General features: G+C 43.7%; 1 protein-coding gene across 5 annotated transcripts in view; it reads right to left on the minus strand.

Annotated features, from left to right (window-relative positions):
- SHROOM3 (shroom family member 3) overlaps positions 1 to 13,859 on the minus strand; it is a 327,033-nt gene that overhangs the window by 170,400 nt on the left and 142,774 nt on the right. The window contains exons 1-2 of one of the 5 annotated variants that reach the window (XM_023253028.2): positions 12,289 to 12,609; positions 7,697 to 7,822 (exon numbers count right to left, since the gene is read on the minus strand). The exons of 3 other annotated variants lie outside the window; for them this stretch is intronic. The gene's annotated coding sequence lies outside the window, so the exon portion shown is untranslated. Of the gene's footprint in view, positions 1 to 7,696; positions 7,823 to 12,288; positions 12,610 to 13,859 lie in introns of those variants that run through there. One more of the 5 variants, XM_023253027.2, reaches the window with a different exon arrangement.

The raw sequence follows: 13,859 nt of genomic DNA on the forward strand, positions 1-13,859 counted from the left end.
GGACGGGGTAGTGACAATTTCTTTTAATATCAATTGCTTATTCTCTGAAGGGGCACAGCTCAAGATCAGGGTGTTTTTCCTCTGTCTCAACTACTCAAGCTACTATTGAAGCCTTCCTTTTAATCTTTAACCATAATGCTTATATAAGGAACTTTTTATTGTTATTCAATCAGTAACACCTTACCAAACTCTATGTCAAAGTTCTTGGGTTTATCAGTCTTTGCGGGGAAGCTATAACCTCCCATTGAGGTGCTGAAGCTAAAAACCAGGGAATCATCCTAACCGCCTCTCTCTCCCTCACCCAAAGAGCCAACCTGTCATCAAGTCTTCCTATTCTACCTTCTGGATATCGAATCCACCCACTCTTCTTGCCCCACCATAGCCTACGTGACTGCTCATCTGGACCAGTCCTCTCTCACTAGTTTTTTTTTTTTCCCCCCTCCAGAATTGCCATCTTCCAAAATGCAGCCAGAATGGTCTTTCTCAAACACAGACCTGATTTTTGTTGCTGGTCTGCCTTTTAAATCCTTCATTAGCTCCCCATTACCTTCAGGATCCTGTTCAAACTCAAGGGCATCCTCACATATGCTCCCTAAAGAATACCAAATACATTCAGACAGGGCTACCCCCAGCCCATGCGGCACCTTGTGCAAATCAGACAAAACAACTTCTTTTCTAGGTGGTTGCCGCTGCTCCAGGGGGCAGGGCCTGGGCTGGATTGCAGCCCTGCTCCCACCCCATCTCTGCCTCTCTTTCAGTAGGTCACAAGCAGACAGTCAGACCCACAGCCCTGCCTTGAGGATCTGCTCTTTGTTTACTTTGTCTAGAAGCCTTTCCTTACCCACTAAATCCATCTACCTAACTCCTATTCTCCCCTCTGGAAAACAAGACCCTCATCTTCCTACAAGAAGCTTTCACCTATTCTACACCACCAGAAAAATTCTAGGCTACCCTGGCATGCCTGTTAAGGATTTTCTTGTCTATTCCTCCCCACCCTGATAAGCTGCATTCTGTGAAAGCGAGGACGCTGTCTTTCAGACCCGTGTGCCTGTAAAGCCTAGCACAGTGCCTAGGTTGGTGCAGACCAACGGTTCTGAATGTCAAATGTGCAGACCAATGGTTCTGAACGTCAAATGAACGATGCCTCCTCCTCCCAGCTACTTAGTCTTGTCACCGTGTAAGACCCCCAGCCACTTGAAGATTAGGCCATGGGGTCTGCTTCCTCAAATTACATAATCCCTACTCAAAGAACAAGAAGGCAGATCTCATTTAGTAATTATTTCATTAGCCTATGATTAAGAAGAACAAACATCTTGGATTTCAACTTTTTGTCCACTTCTGACAGTTCGCTAATACACCTGTCATTGACTATTTAGTCCTTCACTGGATCCTGCTTCTTTCTTTAGCTTTCCCTTCCCTCTCCCAGACTTGTTCTACTTAACATCCAGCCAGATAGAGGGGTGCATGGGAATCTGTGGTACTCTCTACTTTCACAAATGTTTGGACATTTTCGTAATAAAAAAATAAATATTAAAAAATAAAGAGTTAGGGCAGCTGGCTGGCTCAGTCGGTTAAGTGTCTGACTACGGCTCAGGTCGTGATCTCACAGCTCGTGAGTTTGAGCCCTGCATTGGGCTCTGTGCTGACAGCTCAGATCCTGGAGCCTGCTTCGGATTCTGTGTCTCCCTCTCTCTCTGCCCCTCCCCCATTCATTCTTTCCCACTCTCTTTCTCTCTCTCAAAAATAAACATTAAAAAAAAAGAAAAACTACTTACCCATACTCATTGAACCACAGGCTTGACTCTTACATTTCTGCCTTTCTTGGGATTTTCCTTATCAGTACTCCTTGGTTCTCCCAATTGCCGTCAGGGGCAGGTCACACGGATTTCATTTATGACTTCACTCAGCAACCCTAGTCTCCTCCCCCTCAAATCTCTCACTATTTCGCTCCTGATATGAACCCAGAATTCTCTCTCTTCTCCTATTTAAATTAGGCCAAAGGGAGTGGAGCCACCAGACTTTAACTCCCTGTCAAAGGCACTTATATATCTGAAATCTAACCATTTTGCTTATGAAAAATATACTTTTCAATTGGATACAGAGCCATTTTAGGAAGGACCGGGCAGGGCTATCATGTGTTTTTGTCTGAGACAAATGATATTGTCTCCTTGCTCGCAACTATTCTAGGAGAACATGGCCCTGCCCAAGCCTTCACTGAAGGGATGAGGCTGGACGAGCACGCCCCTGGCTACCAGTTTGTTGCCCATGGTGCTTGGAACTGGAGCCCAGAGGCTGAGTTAACCAGGTGAAGAAAGCTCAAGATCTGTGAGGGAATCTGGAGTAGAATCCAGCGACAGCTCTGTGGTGAGCCAGGGCCACACATAAGCCCATATGAAGAACAGAAACCCACAAGTCTGAGAACATGCATCAGACAGCATTTTGTTGCTACTATTGAAAGTGATACAAGTGACATTGGACCCACAAAGAAATTGAAGCACAAATGGGAACATTTTGGGAAGGGCAAGAGTCGAGGTGGCCTCAGGGATTAAAAACTATTGTCAGCTTTTCCCTCCCCTATCAGGTACCACCGCTGTGTGTGTGTGTGTGTGTGTCCCCATCATATATATATATATATATATATATATATATACACACACACACACACACACATATATATACATGTGTATATATATATATATGTATATATATATATACATACATATATATAACGTTTTCTATAGAAATAGGATTCTTAAGTGTGTGTGTGTGTGTGTGTGTGTGTGTGCACGTGCCCTTCTTCCTCACAGACATAATTCTGTTTCAATTGCAATATCAGATGACCATGTATTCAGGAAGGTGAATCCTTCCATAGCCCCAAGAGATAAATCATTCTTGATCTACACCAATCATGGCATTCTGACTTCATTGCCAGTTATTAGTCTATTCATGGGCATACGACACAACCCTACCTAATGAGATCTGACTCAAAGAAAAGTTTGCAGGAGGGATTTTGGAAAAGCATTCTTCATTCTTGATAAAATACACAAAACTGAGACTCCTTCCTGCCCTTGGACAAAATTGTGTGAGTATATGATGCCTGGAGCTGCAGCAGCCTTCTTGTAATCATGAGGGGGCAAATCTGGGGATGAAAATCATCATGCTAAAGATGGTAGAATGGAAAGAGATGAGCCTGGAGCCTTGATGGCATCAGTATGCCATTCGATTAACCGTGGAACCACGTTTTCCAGGAAGCTAGTCTGCAAGAAGAATAATGGAACTGATGTTTAAAGTCAACTAAAATGAGGGACTATGCAATCCAGTGAGAAAGTGAATAGCTGCCTACTTGCCAAATCATAACAAACGCTAATGGTTAGTGTTCTCTTACCACGTGTCAGGCAGTGTTCCAAGTGCCTTAGACGTATGTTCTCATTTAATCTATACAACAATGCAACCAATAGATACTTTCATTATTTCCTACTTTTCAGGTGACTGGATAAGGTCCAGAAATAGTGAATAATTTATCCAAGGTCACAAACTCAGCAATGCCAAGGTGGGAACTCACACTAGGCTTCTGACTCCTTCTGACTGAATCATTTGGTTAAACCTGAAGAGTTCCTGGCTTCCTACAATTGGATTTCCATAAGCTTCTTTCATATCTGTGCAAATAACTCCTTTTTTAAAAAAAAATTTTAATGTTTTATTGTTGAGAGAGAGAGACAGAGCGAAAGCAGGGGAGGGGCAGAGAGAGAGGGAGACAGAATCTAAAGCAGGCTCCAGGCTCCGAGCTGCCAGCACAGAGCCCAACGCAGGGCTCAGACTCACCGCAAGGTCATGACCTGAGATGAGTTGGACACCCAACAGACTGAGCCACCCAGGCACCCCCAAAGAACCTTTTTTTAATCCGAGCTGGTTTGAGTGGGTTTATGTTCACTATACCCAAATATTCCCCCAGGCACTGGCATTGGCCAGACTCAGGCTTTCTTTCTCCACCCCATAATAAGTCTGTGAGTCTCAATACCCATATGTTAGATGCACTGAGTCCAAATCCCACATTAAAGCTCTGAGTCAGGGGAATTCATGGTTCCCTGGTTTGTCCCCTCCCCAATTCTCATGTGGCAGGTGTGTCTGAGGGCACAACTTTTTGGGGGAGCGCACTTTTATGGGCACTATTTCCAGTGGGATGTGACTACTAAAATGTCAATGGACACCTGACAAGGGATGCAACTGTTGACGCTGGTTCAAATAACTGCCCTATTAAACCCTCACGTCTAATTGTATCTGTTTTGTAACCTCAAAATTTTTGTGTTAAGTGACAGCCCACAATCACATATGTCTCTGTAGCTCCGTGAGATCAGGAAGGCATTTCTATGGCCTTCCTACTGTTTATTCATGTCACACCCTCACTCCCTCACTCATTCAACAAATATTTGAGTATCTGCCATGCCCCAGGTACTATGCTAGGCACTGGGTATCAACAGGTTACATTCTCTGCCCTCACAGAGGGCAATAAAGTGTAATGATATGCCAGATCACTTGTTTCTCTAATCCACAGGACAGCCACGACAAATGAAAAAGGCACACAGGACCAGACAGAACATTTTGTGGGCATATCCAATGTACGAGTTAAGAATGCAGACCCTGCCGGCCGACTGCCTGGGTTCAGTCACAGCTCTGTCACTGCGTGACCTTGGATAGATTAGTTACTGAACTGGTTATATCAAGTATATAACAGTTAAATGGGGATTAAAAGTGTAGCTGTGTTCATAGGGTAGTTATGACAGCATTTTAATAAATCATGTAGAACAGAACAAGTATAACACAAGTGTTCGTTCAATAGAAAAAATGAACTGTAGCCTGTTCCACCCACTGATCATAACTTAGCAACTTTGCAGCAAGCAGTAGTGCTATGACAACATGCTAACCTCAGAATCTGCAAATGGAACATAGTATGGTCAGCCCCAGGGAGGACCGGGACTCCAGACGCCAGGACCAGGGCACCGCTGCAGGAGTCTGACTAGCCTGGCCGCCCCTTACCAAAGTAAAATAGAGCTTCTACAACCAGTTGTTTCTTACTCTCAGAATCCCCACACTAAGATGTTGGTGAAAGAGAATTTGGGGTGCCTGGGTGCTCAGTCAGTTAAGCATCCAACTCGATTTTGGCTCAGGTCATAATCTCACGGTTGGTGGGATCAAGCCCCACAGCAGGCTCTGTGTTAACAACACAGAGCCTGCTTGGGATTCTCTCTCTCCCTCTCTCTCTGCCCCTCCCCCACTCATGCTCTGTCTGTCTCTCTCTCTGTCCCTCAAAAATGAATGTTAAAAAAAATTTTTTTAAAGAGAGAATGTAAGGTGACTTTCCTGCAGAGTTCAGTTTTCAATAAGCAGATCTTAGAAGAAAGGAGAACCACAAATTTGGAAGAAATTTTTGAAGTCAAGCTGGAGTCCAAATGTTGGACAACCCCTCTGACCGTTGGTTACCCATCCTCTCCTGGAACATTTCCATTGATGAGAATGTACATTTTTTTTTTAATTTTTTTTCAACGTTTATTTATTTTTGGGACAGAGAGAGACAGAGCATGAACGGGGGAGGGGCAGAGAGAGAGGGAGACACAGAATCGGAAACAGGCTCCAGGCTCCGAGCCATCAGCCCAGAGCCTGACACGGGGCTCGAACTCACGGACCGCGAGATCGTGACCTGGCTGAAGTCGGACGCTTAACCGACTGCGCCACCCAGGCGCCCTGAGAATGTACATTTTTAGAGAGCCTTTCTCTTTATTTCTCATCAAGTTGCCATCAAGTTTTTTCTTTAATTGTTTCCAAACCATTTATTTTGGTTCTGGAGCAAGGATAACCCCAATTCTAAATGGTGGTCTTCAAATGCCTGGAGAAAAGGTTTCCCTCTTTTCTAATTTCTGAGCTTGTCATCACTTGACGTGAGTTATGACCCATATCCTTCAAGTTCAAAGGAGGACATCAATAGAATCTAGACACTCAAAGGTGTGTCCGGGAAGGTTATTTTGAGAGAGGGTTCTTGAACTGTCTTTGAAATCCAATCTTGCTTCTGGGCTCTGGAGAGAAGGAAAAGACCCTGATTCCTCATTTTCATTATGTCTGCAATACATCCCTTCCCTCCTCAAATCCTGTGGCCTAGAGAAGGGTATTGACATCAAAACTCAAACATGAGTACATTACAATAGCATATGAATTCAGTGGAATCCAATAGGATTTTGTAGCTGAAACTTAAGCCAAATGTCTCAAAATACACCTGTCCTTGGAGAGTATGGACTTTGTACTTTCATAATAGAAACAATGGTTTGGCTGAAACAAGGCCAATTTTTATTTTTTATTTATTTATTTTTTTTAAGGCCAGTTTTTAAAAAGTACACTTTTCCCTCTATATGTGTGAAGATATAGAATTGGGACCTTTTTAGGTGAGAGAATTGAATACTTAGGGAGCCAAGCTTGAGAGTTTAATTCTCTTAAGAACAATCGGTTTTGATCTGAACAAAGCTGTCTTCTGTGTGCTCACATCATCCTGTATTTAAATCCCAGGTAGCAGTAATAATAAACAAATGGACAATTGCTAACCATTATGGAAAATTTTCTATGTCATTGGCACTCTGCTAAAGGCTTTACACAAATGATTTCATTGAAACCTGTCAACAGAACAGCTCAGTGAAGTAAGTCACAGGGTTCATTCAGAGGAAAAGCCAAATGCCTTCTCGTGGCCCAGAAGGCCTTGACCTCTGTCCCTCCTTACACTGGCCTCTCCTCTTCCTCACACAAGTCCTTTATACTTTCCTCCCAGGGCCTTTGCACCTGCTGTTCTCTCTGTTTCCAGTGCTCTTCCCCAGCTCACCATAAGCCTCGTTCTCTCCCCTCCTTCAAGCCTTTTTTCAAATGTCACCTTGGTGGGGTCTTCTCCAACATCCCTCTAAGAAACGGCAATATCCCTCTCTGCCATGATATGCCTATCATATATCACACTTCCCTGCTTTATGTGTTTCCATGAAAGTTATCATTTTATAATCTTCAACACAAGTCACATATTTGGGGGTTTGTTACCTGTCTCCCTTGACCAGAACGTGTGCAAAAATTGTTGTCTACATTTGTTCATGACCCTAAACCCAGCATCTAGAAGTAAAGCTGGCACATGGTAGGTACTCCATAAATATTCACCGGTTAAATTTTTTACACGGGGCAATAGGCACAGAGAGGGTAAGTGGTCCGGCTTTTTATAGAAAGAAAGACTTCTTAGGAACCCACAGTCCAGATGTCCGTTTCCTTTGACCATCAGGGGCAGTACATCAGATCTGAATAATACTTCATGAGTCGAAACACACACCATCAATCAGGAATATAAAGAAGTGTTTTACGTATGTTCTATATTCAAGAGTGGCATATATGTACGCCTGTTGGAATATCTTGCGACTCCCCTGCGACATTTTACTTGGTAAGACTGGAAGGAAATTTTAAAACGTCAAACCGAAAACGGGAGAGGATATAAAGTTCTCATGAAAATATTTTCGCAGGCTTGTACAACGGCAGGAGTGACGGCCTGTAATCCTCCTTCATAAATGCCATTCACATTCAAGGATTGTTTCCCCGAGGGCCTTTTATGTGATTACATTTAACCTTCCACACAATGCAGAAATCCAACTGGCAGAGGAAGAACATGCTCTAAGAGGTTGCTTACCTTCCTAAAATAGCCCCGTAAGTGCCAGAACTTGGGATATAATTCTCTTGTCTCTATCTGGTGTACCTGCCCCTGTGGAAACAGCTGCTGGTCAGGCTTCAGGTGTTCCTCATTTTCCAGACTCTCCTATCGGGAGGAACAGACTTGGTTTTTGTAGATGGCTAATTTAATGCCTCATCAATTGAAAAATAACAAACGACAGACACTACTTCCCCTCCGTCTTTTTTAAAGGGCTACTGTTAACACAGATTCAAGAGACGCATATTGGAACACACATATGGTCACAGGAAAACTAGCACCTTTGTCTGAAGTTCATTTCACTAACTAAACAGCCAGGCTTATAAAGCTCACGTTATTACAGAGGGAAAAATGCAGCTGCCGACAGGGTCGTTAAATGCAACAAACACCAGAAAAATCTCAAAACACCGACCGCTTTTTTCTGAACCATATATTTGCCAATTTTTTCTCCACGGCTTTGGAAACTTGTTTCCATCTCTACCCTTTTTCCAAAAAGAATTCTACCGTAGGCAAAAAATAAAAAAATAAAAAATTAAGACCTCAAAACCAAGTACAAATTGCTCATTTAAAGAGCAGGAATTAAGGATGTGGGGGCTTTTCTTCCTTAAAAGCTCATCATTCTGTAGAAAGAATCCGAATCCTGTCCTGATTCTTCGTGAGCAATGGAGCAGTTTTGGGTTTTGTGTTAGTTAATTTTAATTAAAAAAAAGGGGGGGGGCACCATTCTTGAGAAGCTGTTGCTACGAGACTTCCTGAGCCTCAACAGATGGCCACAGAGCGGTTCTCAGCCCTGAGCTCTGGGCTGTGAAGCCCTCCACTCAGGCATACCATTAACATTCCTGAAATACCTTTGGAGGCGATGCGGGCCAGCGCCCTCAGACTGGCTCACCCGCAGCTCCTGGGCTGGCCTCCCTTGTCAAGGGGCCCAGGCTGAAATCTGTTGTAAACGAATGATCAGGCCTCTCTAGGAAAAGGCCAGAGCAGAGAGGTTGCTGTCCTTCTCTGTTAAGCTTTGGACAAACATTAACAACAAATCCCTGGGGTCGTGAGTTGTTTGGGTGAGCACGTGGGCACACATACATGTGCACAAATACATGTACACATGTGTGCACATGCACATGCACGCACACCACCCCCCATGCCCCATTCACTTCCTTGTTTGTAAGCCCCTGACCCCCTCTCCCAGCCACAGAGTGATCCAGTTAAGACAGCAGCATATTTTTGGACTGAAGCATTTTTAGTGCCCAGACAGAACTGCTGAGCGAGAGGTTTAGGGCTTTCTGATTTCTCTTTTGACAGAAAGACAGAAAAGGAAGGTGCAGCGCATAGGATTTGAGTTTCTACATCCTCGCTAGTTTCTTGGTGCCATTGGACAAATCATTCCCTTTCATCACCTTTCTCTCTCTTCCCAACTGCCATGATGATACTGACCTACATGCATCAGATGGACGGATTAATGAGGCGTGTTTAATAAACAACCTAGAAACCACTGCATAAATATCAGGTCAGTAAGACCAGCCTCCACTGCTGCCAGGGAAAAGATAAGGCAGGGACTTGGGAGACCGGACCTCAGGGTCCGAGTGCCGGGACCACCCCCCTGAAGGTCTGGTCTGGAATGCTGACCACAGTTATTGGAGGAAAAAGTCTCCTGGTAGCTTTATTGGTCACTGAGGAGCTTTGGTACTTGGAAAAAAACAAGGATTCGAAACAGCCATAGCTTTTCAGGGTGGGGCTCATTTAAATTCTATCCCCAGAGCTGTCGCTTTAAAACCGGGTCTGGACTGTACAAGAAAAGTCCTACTTAAAGTATCTGACGCCAGTGCTCACTGGATCACTTGACAGAACATCAGAGCAGTCCCGAGTTTCAGTTCACAGAAGTTTTTTAAAAGCTTTTTGCCCAATGATATCAGATGATAAGCTACAAATACCACACGGTCTCCATCATTTGACATTTATTTTTTAGTCCTGTCTGCCCAGCTAAGAGGCCTGACACTGCTTAAGCTCCTGCCTTCCAAAACCATCCATTTGTCCTGAGGAATGGTCTCCCCTTTGTCTCCCAAATGTGAACATTAGGATTGCTGGAAAGGTGTTTTTTGTTTTTTTGGGTTTTTTTTAATGTGCCTTTTAGAGGTTTGGCCTAACAAGGAAGGCCATTTTTTTCCTATTAACCAGACATCAAAATTAAAATGAAGCTACCTATAGAGGAGTAGACATGAAAAGCTGCTTCTTTTTCCATGTGTCTGGAGCTAAGGACCCAGCTTGTTTGTCTGTCGCTGTGGCCACAGCACATTGAGCAAAGGGAACTTTCACCCAGCTGTTCCGGCTTCTGAGCTCACAGGCCTGCCCAGCTTAGCAAAGTCAGGGGCAAAAGGCTGAGATCAGGGCCATTCAGAGGGAGGGAGGGAGGGAGAGAACAAGAGGGAGGGGGAGGGAGAGAGGCTGCTGACGTAGGCAGCTTTCATTTGCATAACTGAATGTTTCAAGCAGAGCCAATGGGACACACAATGTGTGTCTGGGAGGGGGAGGCTGAGTGTGCTCTATTATGTCCCATTGTGTGTTGTCCACAACACCAGAAGGGACCTTCACCAAGCTGCACTGGAGGGAGTCAGGCAGGCATTCCACAGTTGTAGAAGGGATACTTTTAAAAATTGTCACCGGAGAAAAAATGAATTTAAGGTATTAATTCCCTGTCCCAATCTAACTCTCTAACGCTATTGTTCTTGGGATGAAATGTATGCGTGTGTGTCTTAACAACTGTGTTAAATTACATATTTGGGGGTCCCCGAATACTGTGCAGATATGTACAATGGCTTTCTATGTGAATGTGAAATGTGGGATTTCCATGACTTCATTTTTAACCAGAAATAAAGAAGTTTTTCGACTAACTCCGTCTGCCTGTCTGTACCTTTTTAAATCACTGGGGTTTTTATGAATAGTGTTCTGTGGGGATTTTTTTAAAGATCATGATTAGAGCTAAGATAATATTTGTCCTCCTCCATACAAAAATGACTTGTCCTTGCCCCAGGAAATCATCTTTGGTTTATACACACTCTAGGTTGTAATTCCTAAGGGAAGGTAGATTCTTGAAATTTAAATCGATGCTGAATACACAATATTTATTTAGCTTTCCAACATCCATTTCTCCTTTAACTCCCTCGACATTTATAAATTTACTTGTCATCTACCTCTACCTACCAACCAATCTAATTTTTCAATTATCATCAATCACCTGTGCTATTTGCACACACATAATATTCAAAATGGGGTGACCACACCCCACCCCATGGGTAATGTTATTCTTGATGCTTTCATTCACCAAAGCAGTCATTTTTAGTACTTATATTCAGTATTACTACTGTGCTGAATGTATTAGAGGAAAGTGTTTTTAGAAAAACAAGGTAGCTAACAGATGAGAAAGATGGAAATTTCCAACTGGCTACAAACATGGTAAGAAAAAGATATATTTCAGGATAATTGACATAGCTTGCGAGGGAACGGTTTCTGAATGCTTGCCTGCTTTTCCACCACCTCTATCTGTACTCTCCATTATTGTTTACTACTTGAACAAATCATTCCGAGCCGGTGAATTAAGAAAGCTTTGTTTCACGGACGGTGTTTATATCTTTGGAGTTAATACAGTGGGAAAAGTAGTCTCAGAACCTCTTTGGATTTATAAGTGGACCTTCACCCACTTGTAGAAATTTCTCATTAAAAATATCAAAATCAAAGGGAAAATCACTTCCTCCCTATCACAACAAAACAGGCCAGGGGGTAAACACTAGTCCCAAGCCACTAGTCTTTTTGCCAACCTTGAATTAGTAAACCTGAGCATTATTACATGTATGCTGATAGCTGCCCAAGAGGGGAGACAGGACAGTCCCTGAAGTATCTGTCAATCAACTTACAAGGCAAATGAAATCAGGACAGACCTTAATATTCCTAAGCATGTCACTGTTGCTCGAATTTAGGTGCTTGAATTTAGAAACTGCCTTTTCCTCAAACATCAGGATGGGCGAAGCGAGCCAAGCAATACAATCAAACCCCTCACGGAAGTGAAATTCACTAATTCTACCATGTTGAACAAACCTTAGAAAGAAAAACTGCTTTCGTTATCGCAAAAGGAAAAGTTAAAGACAGCTTTAAAAATAAGTGGTAATTAGAATCAGATTATAAATTCTGGGGTTGCATCATTGAAAGGGGCCAAGATACTCAAACTGACTTTATCTTATTGTATGAGCTGGCATGTGTATTTGCTGGCCTTGATTAAAAGTTACTTTTTTCTGTCATCACTTGGGCGTCTCATCAAATAGGAAGGAGTGCACAGTGAGGTGTCAACTGTCTGCAAGGGTCACAACAACTTGTCGAGTACCCCCCTCCCCATTTAGATCTTTATTTATGCCTTCGGATCACTTTGCCAATGCTTCTGACAGCCGAATAACATAGTGATTTCATCATAAAGGTCTAAACTAAACAACGACCCTGCCTCTCTTTCATTTACCTTCCCAATACTGGCATTTCTGTCAAGATCAATGTAGAAATAATGTCGAGAAATATCTGGTTTAAAATGGACTTACCTTAAGGACGTCTAGGCCGGCAGGTCCGTTGCCCTCAGTTATCTGTTGAACACCTCTGTCCAGCATGACACTGGGCCATGCTGGCCTGCCAAGGGGGCTCAGTGGCTTGGGGGGAAGGTGACCTAGAGGCACGATTCTGGCACGGAAAGAAGCCACGGGCACCAGCCCCAGGAAGGCCAGAGCTAAGACACAGGTGTTTGACACCACCGAGGCACCTCTGCTCGGAACCTGCAATCAAACGGCTGCCCTGATTAGGCAAGTACAAAAGGCAGTTCAGATTACTACCCTCCTCCCAACCAATCGCCAGCCAGCCTGCCTGACAGCAGCAGGCCCCCTGTCGCAAGGGGAAGTACACGCGGCCAGAACCTGAGAACCGGTTTCTACGGCGGCCAGGCGGCGGCCAGGTCCCGCGTGCACTCCCGCCCTGCACGCTGGAGAAGCTGTTTGTCAGACTGTTGTAAGGAGAGCTTGTGGTAACTGGCAAGCCATCTCCTGCCCTCCCCCAAAGAGTGTCTCTCCAGGTCCTTTGACCTATAAACACCACGCACCCTGAGTACAAAGTGAAGGTAAGGAAGAATGAATGGCTTTGGTAGCTTTAACCACTGAGTGCCCCTGTCTGCTCCCTCCCTCCCCTTGCGATTCTCCACTAGGGTTTCTCTGCAGCTGCATAAGTTCAATTTTTAATTAGTTATGCTTTGTGCAAGCAACAGTTTCTCATAGAAACTAGGAGAAGGCAAGGGAGAATCAAATAAGAAGAAAAATCTTTCCACGGCTCTTGTGTCCAGCAATAAAATTCAATATTGTAAAAATCACCTCCGACAGAAAAACGTATAGACACAGTGCTTATAAAGCAAAACAATGACATTACAGCACTGCGTTTTAAAACTCAGCACAAGTGAAGTGCCATGGAGTTCACCTTTGTGGATGGAGTCCTAACAGGTTTCCTAAACTACAACCAGCTAAAGGAATTTTGCTTGAATCTATCATCTGAGCCTCGGAGGCCACAATCCTTTGCAGCTGTACGGAGAAGTAGTGCTTGATTCAAGTTTTGGTATTTGCCCCAGACTGTACGGGTCAGCTTAACAGTAACCATAGACACAGAGAGAAAAGGAATAGCGCACACGGAAAGAGCCAGTCTTCAAGTGTGTCTGAGTGCGCGGGTATGTAAATGCATTTTCATCAGTTTACAGCTGCTGTAGTGGGAAAAAACAAATTATAGGATCCACAGCTAATCTGTAAACCTTGCTACAAACTTGTAAGAAGATTTTTACATTATTTTTTAGGTGTGGAAAAAAAGAAGAGGGAAAGGGAGCATGCCCCCAGAGACCTGCTCGCGCGTGCACACACACACACACACACACACACACACACACTCAAACAACAGAAGTCTGAAATCACAGAAAGCATTACAGTCTAAATACAGTAGTAATCTCCATTCCAGACACCAAGAAAGTCGAAAGAATCCCTGAAGGCGTTGTTACATTTCAAAGGTGAGACTAATTTTACTTAAAGACAGTTCCTGTATTAACAAGAAGGGCTGTCTCTCCAGACTGTTCCACTTGAATTCCAGA

This window comes from Felis catus, chromosome B1 (assembly GCF_018350175.1).
Source record: "Felis catus isolate Fca126 chromosome B1, F.catus_Fca126_mat1.0, whole genome shotgun sequence".
Lineage (NCBI taxonomy): Eukaryota > Metazoa > Chordata > Mammalia > Carnivora > Felidae > Felis > Felis catus.